The following is a 6,874-nucleotide window of genomic DNA, read 5'->3' as shown; positions in this document are numbered from 1 at the left end:
GAAGAGGAAGCCATTCTGGCTTCAGAATATTAGACCTTGAAGGATCATGAACAGGCTTATCTAAAGTATCCAAGTGGTTCATTGTTAATTTCACATATAAGCTTGAAACCAAACTGCAGCTTTTAAGGAGACTCAATTTTAAGTTAGGGATTAATAATAAAATGTAACTTCTACTATGTGTGATTCTTCTCAGAGCAGACTCAATCTCATGGTATATAAACATGACCCCATATATCTGACTTGAGATCTGCTTCTACACAGCAGATGTAAAACATCAAGTATAGCCAACACAAGCTTGTAAAAGAAAAAGTTGAAGAATTTACAATGACGATTCAAGACTTACTATAAAGCTACAGCAATGAAGATGGGGCAATATTTTTTTTTTTATCATCATTTTATTGAGATATATTCACATACCACGCAGTCATACAAAACAAATTGTACTTTCGATTGTTTACAGTACCATTACATAGTTGTACATTCATCACCTAAATCAATCCCTGACACCTTCATTAGCACACACACAAAAATAACAAGAATAATAATTAGAGTGAAAAAGAGCAATTGAAGTAAAAAAGAACACTGGGTACCTTTGTCTGTTTGTTTCCTTCCCCTACTTTTCTACACATCCATCCATAAACTAGACTAAGTGGAGTTTGGTCCTTATGGCATTCCCAATCCCATTGTCACCCCTCATAAGCTACATTTTTATGCAACTGTCTTCGAGATTCATGGGTTCTGGGTTGTAGTTTAATAGTTTCAGGTATCCACCACCAGCTACCCCAATTCTTTAGAACCTAAAAAAGGTTGTCTAAAGTGTGCGTAAGAGTGCCCACCAGAGTGATCTCTCGGCTCGTTTTGGAATCTCTCTGCCACTGAAGCTTATTTCATTTCCTTTCACATCCCCCTTTTGGTCAAGAAGATGTTCTCCATCCCACGATGCCGGGTCTACATTCCTCCCCGGGAGTCATATTCCACGTTGCCAGGGAGATTCACTTCCCTGGGTGTCTGATCCCACGTAGGGGGGAGGGCAGTGATTTCACCTTTCAAGTTGGCTTAGCCAGAGAGAGAGGGCCACATCTGAGCAACAAAGAGGCATTCAGGAGGAGGCTCTTAGGCACAAATACAGGGAGGCCTAGCCTCTCCTTTGCAGCAACCGTCTTCCCAAGGGTAAAACTTATGGTGGAGGGCTCAACCCATCAAACCACCAGTCCCCTATGTCTGTGGTCATGTTAGCAACCATGGAGGTGGGGTAGGCGAACACCCCTGCATTCTCCACAGGCTCCTCAAGGGGGCACTACATCTTTTTTTTTTTTAACTTGTTTGTCTTTTTTCTTTCTTTTTTTTTTTTTTTTAACTTTCCCTTCTTTTTTAAATCAACTGTATGAAAAAAAAAAAGTTAAAAAGAAAACAAACATACAATAAAAGAACATTTCAAAGAGACCATAACAAGGGAGTAAGAAAAAGACAACTAACCTAAGATAACTGCTTAACTTCCAACATGTTCCTACTTTACCCCAAGAAAGTTACATAATATAGCAACATTTCAGTGAACTTGTTCCTACTACATCCATCAGAAATTAACAGACCATAGTCATTTCTGGGCATCCCCAGAACGTTAAATAGCTTATCTGTTCTTCTTGGATTATTGTTCCCCCTTCCTTAATTGCTCTCTACTGCTAGTTCCCCTACATTCTACATTATAAACCATTTGTTTTACATTTTTCAAAGTTCACATTAGTGGTAGCGTATAATATTTCTCTTTCTGTGCCTGGCTTATTTCACGCAGCATTATGTCTTCAAGGTTCATCCATGTTGTCATATGTTTCACCAGATCGTTCCTTCTTACTGCCGTGTAGTATTCCATCGTGTGTATATACCACATTTTATTTATCCACTCATCTGTTGAAGGACATTTGGGTTGTTTCCATCTCTTGGCAATTGTGAATAATGCTGCTATGAACATTGGCGTGCAGATATCTGTTCGTGTCACTGCTTTCCGATCTTCCGGGTATATACCGAGAAGTGCAATCACTGGATCGAATGGTAGCTCTATATCTAGTTTTCTAAGGAACTGCCAGACCGACTTCCAGAGTGGCTGAACCATTATACAGTACCACCAACAATGAATAAGAGTTCCAATTTCTCCACATCCCCTCCAGCATTTGTAGTTTCCTGTTTGTTTAATGGCAGCCATTCTAACCGGTGTTAGATGGTATCCCATTGTGGTCTTAATTTGCATCTCTCTAATAGCTAGTGAAGCTGAACATTTTTTCATGTGTTTCTTGGCCATTTGTATTTCCTCTTCAGAGAACTGTCTTTTCATATCTTTTGCCCATTTTATAATTGGGCCGACTGTACTATTGTCATTGAGTTGTAGGATTTCTTTATATATACAAGATATCAGTCTTTTGTCCGATACATGGTTTCCAAAAATTGTTTCCCATTGAGTTGGCTGCCTCTTTACCTTTTTGAGAAATTCCTTTGAGGTGCAGAAACTTCTAAGCTTGAGGAGTTCCCATTTATCTATTTTCTCTTTTGTTGCTTGTGCTTTGGGTGTAAAGTCTAGGAAGTGGCCTCCTAATACAAGGTCTTGAAGATGTTTTCCTACATTATCTTCTAGGAGTTTTATGGTACTTTCTTTTATATTGAGATCTTTGGCCCATTTTGAGTTAATTTTTGTGTAGGGGGTGAGGTAGGGGTCCTCTTTCATTCTTTTGGTTATGGTTATCCAACTCTCCCAGCCCCATTTGTTGAAAAGACCATTATGGCTCAGTTCAGTGACTTTGGGGGCCTTATCAAAGATCAGTCGGCCATAGATCTGAGGGTCTATCTCTGAATTCTCAATTCGATTCCATTGATCTATATGTCTATCTTTGTGCCAGTACCATGCTGTTTTGGCAACTGTGGCTTTATAATAAGCTTCAAAGTCAGGGAGTGTAAGTCCTCCCACTTCGTTTTTCTTTTTTAGAGTGTCTTTAGCAATTCGAGGCATCTTCCCTTTCCAAATAAATTTGATAACTAGCTTTTCCAAGTCTGCAAAGTAGGTTGTTGGAATTTTGATTGGGATTGCATTGAATCTGTAGATGAGTTTGGGTAGAATTGACATCTTAATGACATTTAGCCTTCCTATCCATGAACATGGAATATTTTTCCATCTTTTAAGGTCCCCTTCTATTTCTTTTAGTAAAGTTATGTAGTTTTCTTTGTATAGGTCTTTTACATCTTTGGTTAAGTTTATTCCTAGGTACTTGATTTTTTTTAGTTGCTATTGTAAATGGTATCTTTTTCTTGAGTGTCTCTTCAGTTTGTTCATTTCTAGCATATAGAAACATTACTGACTTATGTGCATTAACCTTGTATCCCGCTACTTTGCTAAATTTGTTTATTAGCTCTAGTAGCTGTATCGTCGATTTCTCAGGGTTTTCTAGATATAAGATCATATCATCTGCAAACAATGACAGTTTTACTTCTTCTTTTCCAATTCGGATGCCTTTTATTTCTTTGTCTTGCCGGATTGCCCTGGCTAGCACTTCCAGCACAATGTTGAATAACAGTGGTGACAGCAGGCATCCTTGTCTTGTTCCTGATCTTAGAAGGAAGGCTTTCAGTCTCTCACCATTGAGTACTATGCTGGCTGTGGGTTTTTCATATATGCTCTTTATCATGTTGAGGAAGTTTCCTTCAATTCCTACCTTTTGAAGTGTTTTTATCAAAAAGGGATGTTGGATTTTGTCAAATGCTTTTTCAGCATCTATTGAGATGATCAATTGATTTTTCCCTTTCGAGTTTTTAATGTGTTGTAATACATTGATTGTTTTTCTTATGTTGAACCATCCTTGCATGCCTGGAATGAACCCCACTTGGTCATGGTGTATGATTTTTTTAATGTGTGTTTGGATTCGATTTGCAAGTATTTTGTTGAGGATTTTTGCATCTATATTCATTAGGGAGATTGGCCGGTAGTTTTCCTTTTTTATAGCATCTTTGCCTGGTTTTGGTATTAGATTGATGTTAGCTTCATAAAATGAGTTAGGTAGTGTTCCATTTTCTTCCATGTTTTGAAAGAGTTTGAGTAAGATTGGTGTCAGTTCTTTCTGGAAAGTTTGGTAGAATTCCCCTGTGAAGCCATCTGGCCCTGGGCATTTATTTGTGGGAAGATTTTTGATGACTGATTGGATCTCTTTGCTTGTGATGGGTTGGTTGAGGTCTTCTATTTCTTCTCTGGTCAGTCTAGGTTGTTCATATGTTTCCAGGAAATTGTCCATTTCTTCTACATTATCCAGTTTGTTGCCATACAGTTGTTCATAATATCCTCTTATAATTTTTTTAATTTCTTCAGGATCTGCAGTTATGTCACCTTTTTCATTCATTATTTTGTTTATATGGGTCTTCTCTCTTTTTGATTTTGTCAGTATAGCTAGGGGCTTGTCAATCTTGTTGACCTTCTCAAAGAACCAACTTTTGGTGATATTTATCCTCTCTATTGTTTTTTTGTTCTCGATGTCATTTATTTCTGCTTTAATCCTTGTTATTTCTTTTCTTCTACTTGGCTTAGGATTGGTTTGCTGTTCATTTTCTAGCTTCTTCAGCTGATCCGTTAGTTCTTTGATTTTGGCTCTTTCTTCCTTTTTGATATATGCGTTTAGTGCTATAAATTTCCCCCTTAGCACTGCTTTTGCTGCATCCCATAGGTTTTGGTATGTTGTGTTCTCATTTTCATTCGTCTCTATATATTTAGCAATTTCTCCTGCTATTTCTTCTTTAACCCACTGATTGTTTAGGAGTGTGTTGTTTAACCTCCAGGTATTTGTGAATTTTCTAAGTCTCTGATGGTTATTGACTTCTAATTGTATTCCATTGTGGTCAGAGAATGTGCTTTGAATAATTTCAATCTTTTTAAATTTATTGAGGCTTGTTTTATGTCCCAGCATATGATCTATTCTGGAGAAAGTTCCGTGAGCACTAGAAAAGTATGTGTATCCTGGTGATTTGGGATGTAATGTCCTGTAGATGTCTGTTAAATCTAATTCATTTATCAGATTGTTTAGGTTTTCAATTTCCTTATTGGTCTTCTGTCTGGTTGATCTATCTATAGGAGAGAGTGATGTGTTGAAGTCTCCCACAATTATTGTGGAAACATCAATTGCTTCCTTTAGTTTTGCCAGTGTTTCTGTCATGTATTTTCTGGCACCTTGATTGGGTGCATAGACTTTTACGATTGTTATTTCTTCTTGCTGAATTGCCCCTTTTATTAGTATGTAGTGGCCTTCTTTGTCTCTCAAAACATCCCTGCATTTGAAGTCTATTTTATCTGAGATTAATATTGCTACACCTGCTTTCTTTTGGCTGTAGCTTGCATGAAATATTTTTTTCCATCCTTTCACTTTCAGTTTCTTTGTGTCCCTGTGTCTAAGATGAGTCTCTTGTATGCAACATATTGATGGTTCATTTTTTTTGATCCATTCTGCGAATCTATATCTTTTAATTGGGGAGTTTAATCCATTTACATTCAACGTTAAAACCGTGAAGGCATTTCTTGAATCGGCCATCTTATCCTTTGGTTTATGTTTGCCATATTTTTCCCTCTCTCTATTAATATCCTTTATTGTACCCATACCGAATCTCTTTAGTACTGAACCTTTCTCCAAGTTTCTCTGTCCTGTCTTTATTTCTCTGTCTGTAGGGCTCCCTTTAGTATCTCCAGTAGGGCAGGTCTCTTGTTAGCAAATTCTCTCAGCATTTCTTTGTCTGTGGAAAATTTAAGCTCTCCCTCAAATTTGAAGGAGAGCTTTGCTGGATAAAGTATTCTTGGCTGGAAATTCCTCTCACTCAGAATTTTAAATATATCGTGCCACTGCCTTCTCGCCTCCATGGTGGCTGCTGAGTAGTCACTACTTAGTCTTATGCTGTTTCCTTTGTATGTGGTGAATTGCTTTTCTCTTGCTGCTTTCAGAACTTGCTCCTTCTCTTCTATGTTTGACAGTGTGATCAGTATATGTCTCGGAGTGTGTTTTTTTGGATTTATTCTATTTGGAGTTTGCTGAGCATTTATGATTTGTGTATTTATGTTGTTTAGAAGATTTGGGAAGTTTTCCCCAACAATTTCTTTGAATACTCTTCCTAGACCTTTACCCTTTTCTTCCCCTTCTGGGACACCAATGAGTCTTATATTCGGACGTTTCATATTATCTATCATATCCCTGAGGTCCATTTCGAGTTTTTCAATTTTTTTCCCCATTCTTTCTTTTATGCTTTCATTTTCCATTCTGTCATCTTCCAGGTCACTGATTCGTTGTTCAACTTCCTCTAGTCTTGTACTATGAGTGTCCAGAATCTTTTTAATTTGGTCAACAGTTTCTTTAATTTCCATAAGATCATCCATTTTTTTATTTAGTCTTGCAATGTCTTCTTTATGCTCTTCTAGGGTCTTCTTGATTTCCTTCATATCCCGTACTAGGGTCTCATTGTTCATCTTTAGTTCTTTGAGTAGCTGCTCTAGGTGCTGTGTCTCTTCTGGTCTTTTGATTTGGGTGCTTGGGCTTGGGTTATCCATATCGTCTGTTTTTTTCATATGCTTTATAATTTTCTGTTGTTTTTGGCCTCGTGGCATTTGCTGAACTTGATAGGGTTCTTTTAGGGTTTGTAGACCTATTGAAGTCCTTATCTCTAATTTATCAGATCTACAGCTTCGTGGAGTACACTTTCTCTAACTAACCAGCAGGTGGCGTCCACGAGCCACCTGTTCTCCACAAGCCAGTTCTCCCCTGCTTAGCCTTTTTGGTGAGTGGGGGAGTGAGTCTTGTGGGGCCCAATTGGTGTCCCAAGCTTGCGTGTGTAGTTGGTGTTGCCTGCCCTGTATGTGGGGCATGTT

Source organism: Choloepus didactylus, chromosome 16, assembly GCF_015220235.1.
Source record: "Choloepus didactylus isolate mChoDid1 chromosome 16, mChoDid1.pri, whole genome shotgun sequence".
Lineage (NCBI taxonomy): Eukaryota > Metazoa > Chordata > Mammalia > Pilosa > Megalonychidae > Choloepus > Choloepus didactylus.
This window is presented reverse-complemented; position numbering follows the sequence as displayed.